The sequence below is a fragment of the Galleria mellonella genome, unplaced genomic scaffold (genome assembly GCF_026898425.1).
Source record: "Galleria mellonella isolate WM207_F2 unplaced genomic scaffold, CSIRO_AGI_GalMel_v1 utg424, whole genome shotgun sequence".
Lineage (NCBI taxonomy): Eukaryota > Metazoa > Arthropoda > Insecta > Lepidoptera > Pyralidae > Galleria > Galleria mellonella.
The window spans coordinates 3,464,372-3,478,155 of NW_026442097.1; the positions used below are offsets into that span (position 1 = coordinate 3,464,372).

General features: G+C 34.9%; 1 protein-coding gene across 9 annotated transcripts in view; it reads right to left on the bottom strand.

The window, feature by feature from the left end:
* The window catches only part of LOC113515726 (probable nuclear hormone receptor HR3), a 178,192-nt gene that overhangs the window by 132,694 nt on the left and 31,714 nt on the right, over positions 1–13,784 (bottom strand). For 3 of the 9 annotated variants that reach the window (XM_052898277.1, XM_052898273.1, XM_052898274.1), the window contains exon 1: positions 2,470–2,714. The exons of 3 other annotated variants lie outside the window; for them this stretch is intronic. The gene's annotated coding sequence lies outside the window, so the exon portion shown is untranslated. Of the gene's footprint in view, positions 1–2,455; positions 2,715–13,784 lie in introns of those variants that run through there. 3 more of the 9 variants (XM_052898276.1, XM_052898275.1, XM_052898282.1) reach the window with 3 other exon arrangements.

A 13,784-nucleotide genomic window follows, 5' to 3' on the forward strand; every position in this document is an offset into this window, starting at 1 on the left:
CGGATCAGAAGGTATTTATTATGATCAAAAGTTTAAATTCGTCTCCAAAAAATCCAACTCAAAACATGGAACTGTTTTAAGTTGGATACAATAAAAACTGATAAAATATCATCGACATCATGCTACAATGAATAGAGTATAATTATACATTTTTAATTTCTTTCACAATCAGTAGGGTTGACACTGGTCTTCCATATTAATATTATCACGTTTGAAGTCTTACTATTTTTGTTTTAGTGAAGTAAAATTAAAAAAGTGAACAACACCAACTTCAATTGTGACAAAACCTTTTCATTGCGACAAAGAATTTTCCAAATTGGTTATGAACTGATAAAGTTAATTGAGAAACTCTTTCTTTTTGAAGTCGTGTGAATACGGTAATCAAGCCAGACTTGATGATTGGCAAGACTTAAAAAAAAATTAAAACACAGTCTTAGACACATCCAATTATCTATGATTGACATTACTTAGAATGCTAACAGAATACGAGAGCCATGATTGATTCAAAGAGAGAAAGATTTGAAGCTGACTGTCAGGTCGACCTCCACATAGTCGCCCCGGATACCATCATAATTAATTCCTGGTAAATTCATCACGATGAACCAATTGACATGACTGGGGAAGTGGGATTATAAGTAATAGTACCCTATCAGGACGACGTTCACGTGGTTCGCCCCTGGAAACCATAGTAGTTAATTCCTGGTGAATTCGTCACGAAGAGTGACTGATCATTCCGTTTTCACACATTAAAAAAAATTTACTTCATCCACACCTATCTACACTCACTAGCACCCCGAGAAGACACTCTCTTTGACTTTTTGACCTTTGTTTTCACTCAAAATTACTTGATTTTTTCTTAAGGTATTAACTTTAAATCTATCGTACATTCTATTAAAATTATTATTAATCTATTGGTTTTGCGTATACTTTTTTACCACCAATGTAAAAAGTTTAATGCATCAGTGTGTCAGTGTATGGCGTCATAGCTCCTAAACGAATAGACCGATTATGATGTGGTTTTTTTGTTAGAAAGCTGACTTGATCGAGATGGTTGTTAGCTACAATTTATTTATATAAGGCACAGCTACAGTCGTACAATTCACATTACATTCACTATAAGAAGCTTTATAACTAGAAAGAAAGAAAGAATTGTAATTGAGCCAAGTAATTGTTTTAAAATTGTACATCGTTAATTACTACACAAAGCGTTAGCTTATGGAAATCTGTTCAGGCGTTTTGAAACTTACTTAATTTTTTTAATTTCATTTATTATTGTATATATTTTTAACTAAAGCCAATAAATCTTTTTACTACATAACCTTTGACTCCATTTTCATAAGTTGATCGGTTAAAAGTTTTGACGTATCTAATTGGAATATTTAAATTTCGAAATAGGACTCAAACACATATTCTTCAATTACCTTTTAATATTATTTTTTATCTATTTTATTTATTTCAGAAAATTAAAAAGATTCATTTTTTTTTTTGTTAGTGCGTGTATTAAAAAACTATGACTTTATCTATGGTTTTTATTTTCTTTTAATAGAAGCCCTCGTGAATTACGAAAGCGGCCTAAGAATTATACCCTCACACGATAGTAATTATTTTATTCCAAAAATTTTACTCGATATGATATATGTATAATAGATAGATATTTTTATAATGGATATTCCAGCCAAAATCACTAGCAATCTTTCTGTCAGTGAGACCAATATTTTTTGCCAAAAAAAAAATTAACCGAAAACCGAGAAAAAAATTTAGGGCTTCATTCTAATTTGAGAACTGGAAATGCCATGTCAATAGGGGTTGCCCATATTTATTGACGTTTTTCTACCCATCCTGATTTTTTAAAGGTCCAGTTTTTTTAAAAATCAACCCCTTAATAGGATGTTAATTATTTCGATTTCATCTAATTTTTAACATTAAAATTACAGCTGTTTGACTTTATACCTTTACATTGCCCTAAATATTGTTCAAACAAAAGCAGATAAATATATTATCATAATACAAATACACAAAAAGTGCCCTTCAGCCCCCGAAAGAGAAAAATGATATTTCCCAACAGTTTCCTAACGTTCTCTGTCCCTTTCTGTCACGCAAGGTCGTTTTGTTCCCTCTCGCTCGCACAGTGCAATACGAGATCTCATGCAACTGAGACCTTGATAAATTGCAAGTTTCGTGATAGATAATTGGTATACGGGTGATTATTATACAAGCCTTTTCAAGTACACGAAATAATAATTATTACTATAAACTATAAATACACACTGGCCGATAAATATATTTTTTTACTATTTATTTTTTCCATTTAATTTTTACCGAATGTTTAAGTTTCGAATCGTGTTAAAAATTTGAAAAAGAACACAGCAATTTTGTAAACTAATTGGCCCACAAAGTATGTACTACACAAACGCATGTTCAAAGTACAACGGACGAACAATCTCAAAACGCTTACTATATATTACTCACATCCAACGCAATGCATTTGTTACAATCCAAAACTCACTGTAGATACACGAAAAGTCCAAATTAGCACTTGTCTTGTCAAATGATCATAAAACAAAATAAAGTCCGATTAGAATTTGTGTAAAAAAAGAAACAAAATCACAACTGTCAAAACGTTCGAAATGTGAAAAATTTGCGGAGCTTCCAAATTTGAAAATTTCGGCGCGCAGAACGGCCGCGCGCGTGCGTTCTGCAACACAAACTGAATTTTGTAAGCGCAAGCGAATGGTTTGGCTTACGCCGGCATACAAGGCAGAATTGTGAAGGTACCAGCCGCAGATATTTAATTTGAGGAGTTGTTCTAGCCATCAAATAGTCATTCGTATATTGACTTTGAAATAGATATAACAGAATAAAACTTATTTATTTTAAGAATGTCATAAACAATTTTTCTTTATTCAAATTCCGAATTCTCTTTTCAAAACAGGTGTTACAAAATAGACGTGACACATTAAGAGCGCCGAGAAGCCCGCATCAATCATTATCGCATTAAACATTTTCAGTTGTATCCAAGAAAAATATTTTTTTTTCTTCTAATCGATTCAAATGACCTACATTTTAAAAATGTGGCCAGTCTTCATAAATAATCCGCCCTTCAGTCGTGGAGGGTTTTCACTCGCAAATTTAACCCTTTGTTTGGCCCCCCTGTACAAAAATGACAGGACATGTAAAGTCCATTGAGCTACAAACCGGACCACATCTCGAGAGGGTTAACATTTTTTTTTATTATTTATATAGGACCAGATTTTTCTAAAACCTCTTTTTTGAGATGGGAATTGTGAATTTGAAATTAGAACTCGAATATAGACAGCGAGAATTAAGAGCGTTCATAACGAAGTATGGCAACGTCGTAATCATCTGTCAATTTTGAAATACATTTGAAAAATTTTCGACATTTTTGATTGATTATTTAAACAATGCTCTGTAAATTTAATCATAGAATACATTGCATATAAATCAAATTTAAAAAATTTGCAACTACTTCATATTTTTCTTTGTAATTTTTTATTTAGCAGCCATTAACTGTCCGCTGCTGAACATAAATCTACCCCATAAGGGAAATTTTGCTAGTAGTTGCCAAGCGTTAAGCAGTTAAGCTTTTAGAGATGTTTTAAGTTTCTTATAACACCCACGGAAAAGGCCCATTCTAATCCGGGACCACACGGTAGAACACTTGTATCAGAAGACTGGGGATTATTACAGATTTTCAATCGACTTCAAAAAGAAGAAGGTACTCAATTCAAAAGGTCACAAAAGCCCAAAACCTACAAAAGGTCACAGTAGTAAACTTAGTAAAAACGGACTTACTCGTTTGCTCTCTGTGTTATAAAAAAATAAAAACAAAAACTTAGTAAAAAGTACGCACAAAACCGTGTCCTGAAATGAATTGCCAATGACTTGTTCCATCCTTAAATATTGGATAGGATAGGTTATAAATGTAATAGATAGAGTGTCTCCATACAAATTCTTCGAGAAAAACGGGTTGATTTTTCATACAATTTTGCATGATAAATAATTATGAGTGATCCCTTTATAATTTCTGTTTATTTTGTCTTAAAATTTCTGCATCTTATTAATGCAAAAAAAATATTCATTTTATTTATTACGTAATTTAATTCTACCAAGATTAATTGCGTGCATAAGTATATGGAAGACTAATAAAAATACAAGTCAGCTAATTTGACAATTAACTGACAAAAAGTTGACCTGTTTTTGAGATTCCATATTCTATTTTATAATCTAAGATTATAAGTAACAAAATAGACCTTACGTTGTCTGAATAAATAAATATTATTATTATTTTATAAAAATAAAATTTACATCTCCCCTCTTAAGGAGAAGAGATGGCAAACTAACCCCCGGCAGAAGCACAGTCGGCCGGGGTTTAGGGCCCCAGGGAGAGAAACCGGCGTACAATGCAGGCAGAATCTAAGAACACCGCTTTCTGTATCTTTACTGGAAGTGAGCTGCTTCGGAATCCCAACCATCTGAGGTGTTGATTCAGACTGGCTGGGATAAGACCGTTCACAGATAGAACAATTGGGATGATTTCGGTGGACGTCAGCGCCCACATTTCGGTCACCTCGTGAGCCAAGTCCAGATATTGTGAGTCTCGATATTTCCTCGTGACTTGTAAGTCAAGATATTTTCTTTTCTTGTTAGTTACGGCTTTCACGAAGTTCTTGTCATGCGGTTTGGGAGCATACACCAAAAACACCCTCGAGAGTGCCAACACCACGATATCGAGTTCATTCGCTGAAGCTGTCCTTATTATTATTATTAAAAAAGAAATACCAAACAATTACAAGAAAACATACAAACATACATTCTCGTTACAACAATAGTAGCTAATCATCATATTTTATATTTAATTTATTTATATATTATAGGTATAAATTATTAGTTATTTTTTACCTATCCCAATAATGAAGTACCGCGTTCGTGATTCACTGTTCATTTCAAAGGTTGACTAGTAGAGGATGCTACTAGCATTAAGTGCGCTCTTTGTACCTTATTTTATTTTGGTCAATAAAGTTATTTAAATATATAAAAATACATTGTGAAAAAAAATCCGATTGATTTTTGCAAAGACATCGTAACATACACAGAACAATTCGGACGCATCAAAAACCTCTTCTTTTAAGTCGTTTAAGAATAGAACAGAAGTACCATGAAATAACAGATAGAGCAAAATCATAAAGATCGCACTCACAACACCGTAAAATAATACTGTGTAACCTCATTCCGTCCGATACAGTTGTGATAACAGGTATCGGGGTTCATATCTCGGTCATTGTCCGATAAATTAAATTAGATGTTACATCTACTTAAGTATTATACCATATTCAAATTTTCCTTTACAACTTGGTAGTTTTTTTCTATATTTATATTATAACTATGTATTACTTTCCCGGTGGGTGTCGTAAGAGGCGACTAAGGGAACTTAATGGTCGAGGGATGGGCAGCAGCGTCCCTCTAAGTCTCCCCCTAGGGGGTATTGCCATTAGTTGCCACGCATGGCAAGCGGATTGACAACCGCAGTTGTGCTTTAGAGATGTTTGAAGAGGAACGCTGCTGCCCATCTCTCGCCCTCCCTTGGAGCAGCAATTTATTTTATTTGAAGATGTCTCATTTAGAGGTGAAATACTGGTCTCAAAACATGCGTGGACAGAATAGTGGTTGGGGATTGATAGCTAATGTGGAAGGTAGAATTTCTGTTAATAATAATAGTAGTCAATCTCAAAGTTCTAAATCTAAATCTCAAAGTTCTCAAAGTAATCAATAATATTTAAACATGTCTGTAATTTTTATTTTTGACAATTTTCCGTCGCCATTGTAGTTCCTTCTCGTGACCGGGATAATATTTATTCGTTCGATACAAATAAACAAACTTACTTTCATATTTATAGTTCTAGTAGGGATACTCTTACGACACCTATGGAAAAAAAAGAGGTAACCTGTTCTATGCCGGGACCACACAGTGGTAATGAAATGATAACATTTCACCATTAGATAAACCTCATTGCACTTTTATCACCCTGTCCCTTATAAAATCTATACTTTTTTTTTATAACAATATATTGTATTAATAATATTTTTTATTCAAATAAACTTAATAAGTCATTTTTGTATGATTCGAAATGCAATGTCAACTGAATAAGAACGGGCAAGAAACTCAACTGTTGCTTTTTTTCAACAAAACTTGATTTCACAATTACAAATTTGTGTCAGTACAGAATGGCAAACGGTATAAGAGTTGTTTCAAATACTAGACAAATCAAGTTCATTATTATAATTATTATATTGAACTAGCGACCCGCCCCGGCTTCGCACGGGTGCACATTAGAAACATATCATATCACATTAGAATCCTTTAAAATTTATGAATTATAAAGTTATCAATAAATAAAATTATCAATGTTTCTCTACTATATTATGCATGTATTATACATATAAACCTTCCTCTTGAATCACTCTATCTTTTAAAAAAAACCGCTTCAAAATCCGTTGCGTAGTTTTAAAGATTTAAGCATACATAGGGACGGACAGACAGCGACAGCGACTTATGTAGTGATAATATGTCAAAATATTAAAACTTAAACTTAAAACATCACCAAAGCCTAGCTGTGGTTGCTAACCCGACTGCCAAGTGTGGCAACTACTGATTGAACTCCCCTTATTGGGGAAGCTTTATGTTCAGCAGTAGACAGCTAATGGCTGAAATGATGATGGTGATGATGATGATATATCAAACAGTACATATATAGTGACATAGTTTGTTTGGTGTTGTAATAAACCGTTTAAAAATCTCAAAATCTTTCTAATACAGTTACTCTATATAAGCAACATTCTTTATATTTTATTTATTCTACTCAACTTAGTTACCAGAGCGAGACTTTTTACAAAAGTTAATTGCTTGGGTACCTCTGTCCCATTCGTGTGTGTTCTACCGTGAAGCAGTTGTGTTTGCATGGCTGTGTTTCGGTTTGAAGGGTGGGATATGGCGTGAATTTACAGAGTACAGAGGAACGCCTGAGTCCTCAGGAATGGCAACGCATGGGGGGTATCATGGGCGAAACAGTACACTCTGTTATGTCCATGGTACTGCTCATGTCTATAGGCGACAGTTACCACTTTCCATCAGGTGGGCCGTCTGCTTGTTTGCCATTCTAAATTGTATAAAAAAAAAGTGAGTAAAAAAAATAATTAAAAATATTTTCCAGACGGTAAGTATTTTTATACTCTTATTTCAGTAAAAAATAAGATATTTTTTATTGAAATTTGTTTAAAAGAGTTGCTTATATAGAACGTTCACTGTATATTAAAACTGTAACTAGATGATGTCTGTATTAAGAGAGATATTTAAGAAAAAGTAAGACCCCTCGTGGTCTTAATAACACCATTGTTATGGCACACGCACGAAAGAAAATTGTTTTTTTTTTTTTTTTTATACTACTTAGAATGGCAAACAAGCTGACGGCCCACCTGATGGAAAGTAGTAACCGTCGCCTATAGACATGAGCAGTACCATGGACATAATAGAGTATACTGTTTCGCCCATGATACCCCCCATGCGTTGCCATTCCTGAGGACTCAGGTGTTATTCCTCTGTACCCAGTAAATTCACGCCATATCCCATCCTTCAATTGTGCTTGGCTTTATGTATTTTTTTTTTTTATCATTTATGTTATCTCGTTTTTATGTATATGTTATAATTTGTGTGCTGTAAGTAATGCAAATAAATTATCTATCTATCTATCTATCAATATAGGCCATATCAATAATTTTCAAAATGTTTGCTCGTCTGTCTGTTTGTTCCGGGATCACGCTAAAACTATTGTACCAAATTGAATGCTATTTTCACTGTTATATTCCTGATGGTTCAACTTTAAATCTGGTATATGTTTCTTCTTAATACGTCGTCTAGAAGTAGTCTATTACGTTGGCTCTCCAACTTCTGAAGTCCACGCGTAGGAAGTAACAGGCAAAAGTTAGTAATATCGAGTATATTGCTAACCGTAATATCTGGGAGGAAGGGATTGTCAGTAATGGGGAGGTCAGTCCCCGTTGTTATATATCAGGTCGACATCCACGCGGTTCCCCCTGGAAACTATAGTGACTAATTTATCGTTGAATTCGTCATAATAGGCTAACTGACCTGCCTTTTCATCCTCACCTATCATCTCTCACTGGTGCCCCGCCAGTGTATACCGATAGCGCAGGCGGGGTTGTCATGCCATTTTCAACTATTAAAAAAAACTGTAATATCCAAAACATCCATATTTCAAAATTATTCACAAAAATAATTAATCCCAAAATGTAAGTCTCTAAATATAAAAAAAAAATGTTGCTAACGACTTAGAGGGTAAGAGTTTGCTAGTAATGGATATCTAACAATCACTTTGCTAGCAATATACCCTATCTGATTGGCCTCCACGCGGTTCCCCCTGAAAACTATCCTAGTTAGTTCTTTATAACTTTGTCACTATGTGCCAACTGGCCTGTTTCAACCACACCTATTATCTTTCACTGGTGCCCCGCCAGCGTATACTGTCAGCGCAGGCAGGGTTCTTATTCCATTATCAACCAATAAAAAGATCTCCCTGTGAGGTTCGTTTTTCATTTTACCCGCGGAACCCTAAAAAGTGTAAAATTACACAGAGCACGTGTCATTTACATTTATTTAACGCTGACATTGTAAATACCAAAATGAAAATAATGTTAATTAATGTAAAAATTTGGTAGGTATTTATTATTTTGCATATAATTGGCAATAATATAGGGAACGTAATGTGGTTGCGTTTTGTGTATATCAATAAGGTTAAAGTTCTCAGGTGTGGTCCCGGCAGAGAATAGGCCACCCCTTCCTTTCTCGTGGATGTCGTAAGAGGCAACTAAGGGAAGGCGAGGGATGGCAGCAGCGTCCCTCTTAAAACATCTCTAAAGACAAACTGCCCTTGCCAATTCACCTGCCAAGCGTGGCAACTACTGGCAGAACCCCCTTAGGAGAAGGCTTATGTTCAGCAGTGGACAGTTAAAAGCTGATATGATGATGATGACGAATAAAGTTAAGCATCGTTGACAACGGTCACTTTTTTTATTTTATTCTTTTATTATACAACTTAAAAAATATATAAAAAATACAGCCGAATTGAGAATCTACTTCTTTTTGAAGTCATTTTAAAAAAGTCTACCTTACACGCTATTATATTATGTTGTTAACAAACATGTGGAAAATAAGTTACCATGATATATTAATAAGGTACTACGATTTTTTTTAACTAAAAGTATGATATTTCTAGATTAAATTTCATCATCATCATCTCAGCCATCATCTGTCCACTGCTGGACATACGCCTCCCCAATAGACTGCCACAAGGAACGGTCATAAGCCACCTGCATCCACTGACTCCCTGCAATACATTTGAGGTCATCATTCCACCTAGTGGGGGATCGTCCTACACTACGTTTGTCCGTACGGGGTCGCTACTCAAGAATCTTTTTTTTCCCGTTGCCGCTTCAGAATTTAATTTTATTTGATTATATTTATGATATTCCATCACACAAATTTGTCTTGATCACATAATATTTTATTTATTTTTCTATACGGAAAGGCTAATTTAATATTTACAGAGTGATAACAAACTTTCTAATATATAAAATGAGTGGGTGTTGTAAAAATTGTTGGACTCTGACATCATAGACAACATTCACCAGAGACAAACCGAATCGAAGACTCGAGATTTCAAGAGCCGACTTCAAATAATTAATGATTGTGTTACACAAAAAAAAAAACACCAACTTCAGTTGTGACAAAATCAATTATTTTAATTTAATTATTTACTGAATTAATTACTGAATCAATCTGTAAGTATATCCTTTCAGAGAAAAAAGAATTAACCAAATCGGTTTATAATTGACGGAGTATGAGGTAACAATCATAAAAAAATACAAATGAATTGAAAAAATTTAAATATACAAATATTATATTAATATGTATGGTTATTTTATGAATGTTTGTAACTACGTACATTACCACCTTATCTATACTTATAATAAATCTGTAGAGAGGTCAATACTGTACATGAAATATATTTCCAAAATAACTATCAGCGGGTGATTAGTGATCGATACTGATGCCAAAAATGCAATCAGTAAAATTTTTGTCTGTCTGTCTGTATATTCATTATAGAAACAAAAACTACTCGACGGATTTTAACGAAATTTGGTACAATTATTCTTCATACTCCTGGGCAGGTTATAGTATACTTTTCATCACGCTCGATCAATAGGAGCAGAGCAGTGAAGGGTAAGGTTGGCAAAACGGGAGAAGTTACTCTATTTTTAAGCTTCCGTCGCGTGTGCAGCCTTAATGGCCACTTTTTAAAATGTAAAAATGTCCACCCGTGCAACGCCGGGCCGGGCCGCTAGTGATAAAATATAAATAACTTTATTTTCTTTAAACGGCCATCGAGTATCTTTGCACATTCTAAAGTTTGACAGGTAGAGAATGCCTATAGCATTAAGTCCGCCTTTTATACCACATTTTATTGGTCAATAAAGATTAAATAAATAAATAAAATTTAAATATTAACACTGAATTAATAATTGATTATCGAAAATCATTGAATCTCTTTTACTATAATTAAACTTTAATATAAATCATTATTCATATTATAAATGAGAAAGTGGGTTTGTTTGTTTGCTACCTTATAGCGCTTTAACGGCTTCACCAATCATTATGAAATTTGAATACACATACTACATGGAATGGATTATTTATTTATTGAAATTACTATTATTGCGGTTATTAAACATATTTATTTATTTAACATTTTATTGCATTGAAAATATACGAATTATCGAAGGATTTCAGCCGAACAAAAACGGTAGGTTAGAATTAGTAATAAATAAATATTAATTTTAGAAATACTTAACTAATGATAATTAATTAGTAATATTTAATTAATTATTAATTACAAAAGTTAATATTTATTTATTATACATTTAATACCTTTTTGTCTAAATTATAAAAGAAAACTGTTAATTTGCTTTTTGTTTGTATAAATAAACTCAAAAAATACTTAATCTATTTTAAAATTTTAGAAAATTTTTAAAAAGACAGACTACTTTTTTTTTTATACAACTTAGAATGGCAAACAAGCTGACGGCCCACATGATGGAAAGTGGTAACCGTCGCCTATAGACATGAGCAGTACCATGTACATAACAGAGTATACTATTTCGCCCATGTTATCCCCCATGCGTTGCCATTCCTGAGGATTCAGGTGTTATTCCTCTGTACCCAGTAAATTCACGCCATATCCCACCCTTCAAACCGAAACACAGCCATGCAAACACAGCTGCTTCACGGTTGAAACACGAATGGGACAGAGGTACCCAAGCAATCGACTTTTGTACAAAGTCTCCCTCTGAATACTTTTGAATAAGAACCGCTAAAATGTGAATTGAACTTGATAAACTAAATAAAATTTTGAGTTTTGAATTTTTTTTTTTTCTAATTGTTTCCATTACAGTATGTTTAGACTGACAATATAAAAAAAACTATATTCCAAATTTCAAATTAATAGTATTATTAGTTATTAAGATACATAATCTCAGCCTCCAATTCGAATCATGCTCAATCCAAAAGTTTACTTTTTTCTAAACTGACTCGGGTTTGAATATTCTAGATTATTCTTCCAAACATTCGCTACCTCTCATATCACTAAGTATCCTAACACAGGATCAAGGGACTAGTATGCCTGTGAGGCACTTATTCTTTATAAAAAATGATTGCACAATTCCATGTAATACGAGGTCTGTCCGGAAAGTTCGTATAAAAGTGTTCTGGAATGCGAGAAAGAGGAGTGGGGAGGCCAGGTAAGCGCAGGACCCCTTCCTTATGTCCCTAACAATGCTTCAGTTCTGGTCTGACCGCCGTGCGGTGCGAACTGGCTTGTCACGCCATCTGTGAAGTTACCTCTTAACGAAACCCCGTCGGCATGGAGCCCGCTTCCGTTGAAGAGCAGCGCGTCGTAATCAAGTTTCTCTCGAAACTCGGCAAGAATGGCCGTGAAATTTTTGCCGATCTCAGAACAGTTTATGGGGATGATGCTGTGAAGGAACCAACCGTCCACAAGTGGCTAAAAAGATTCAGAGAGGGCCGAGAAAGCGTTCAAGATGACCCACGTTCAGGACGTCCTTCCACTTCACATTCCGACGAAAACGTGGAAAGAATTCGAACTTGTGTTAATGGGGACCGTCGTTTAACGGTCAGACAGGTGGCTGAAGAGCTTAATTTGGGCAAAACCGTGGTCCACGAAATTCTAAGAAACGAACTTCAAATGAAAAAAATTTGCGCCAAGATCGTTCCGTGAGTTTTTGAGTAAAAATTCCATTACGGTGACCGAACACCCCCCCTATTCGCCGGATTTGGCCCCGTGTGACTTCTTCTTGTTCCCAAAAACCAAATTGGTACTTCGGGGGCGGCATTTGGGGGACATAAATGAGATAAAAAAAGCTACGACGGGGCAGCTGAGAAACCTACAACCAGAGGACTTTCAAGGAGCCTTCTCACAGTGGAAACGGCGTTGGCACAAGTGCATTATGTCACAGGGGGAGTACTTTGAAGGGGATAAAATTGATTTACCTGAATAATTGTAAAATAAAATTTTTAAAAAACTTTTATACGTACTTTCCGGACAAACCTCGTATATAAATAATTTCGCCGCATACAAGCTGATAGTAACTTTGAAATAATTTCGTGAGTGAAAGTAGCACTACGATTTCGCAAAAACTGCGTGGCACACAACCGAGGTAGTTTTATGAACATTTTCTAGACGCTAGTGCGTTTAAACACTGGTTATATCCATCAGTGATATAGATAGGCCAAAATATGTGAAATACACAGCGCAGTAAAAAGATTATCACATGTATTAGAACATTCGTGTTTCTATCGTGAAGCAGTTGTGTTTATGCAAACAAACTTCAAACCGAAACACAGCCATGCGGCTGTGTTTCGGTTTGAAGGGTGGGATATGGCAGTAAATTGACATGGTACAGGGGAGTAACACCTGAGTCCTCAGGAATGGCAACGCTTGGGGGGTATCATGGGCGAAACAGTATACTCTGTTATGTCTACAGTACTGTTCTTATCTATAGGCGACGGTTACCATTTTCCATCAGGTGGGTCGTCAGCTTGTTTGTCATTTTAAATTGCATAAAAAACTGTTTCGCCCATGATAGCCTTCATGCGTTACCATTCCCGAGATTCGAAGTGTTATGTATACCCTGTAAATTCACGCCATATCCCACCCTTCAAACCGAAACACAGCCATGCAAACACAACTGCTTTACGGTAGAAACACGAATGGGACAGAAGTACACAAGCAAACGACTTTTGTACAAAATCTTCCTCTGGTAAAAAATAGGCATGACTAATTACCGGTCCGATATTTATATATTAGAAGGATTCTACATTGACATTGATGGCGAAATAAAGCTCAGCACCCATTTTGATATCGCCCATGTCGGTCGAATATCTAATTTTTGAATATATTAAAAGTCTGTTTTTTTTTTTGGTGGATGAAAATGGAATGGTAACCCCGCCTGCGCTAACGGGATACGCTGGCGGAGCACCAGTGAAGGGTGATCGATGAGAATTAAAACAGGCCAGTTAGCCCATCATGATGAATTCATCAGTAATTAACCATGATAGTTTTCAGGGGGAACCGCGAGGAGGTCGACCTGATTGTGTATATTGCTAGCAATGGGAT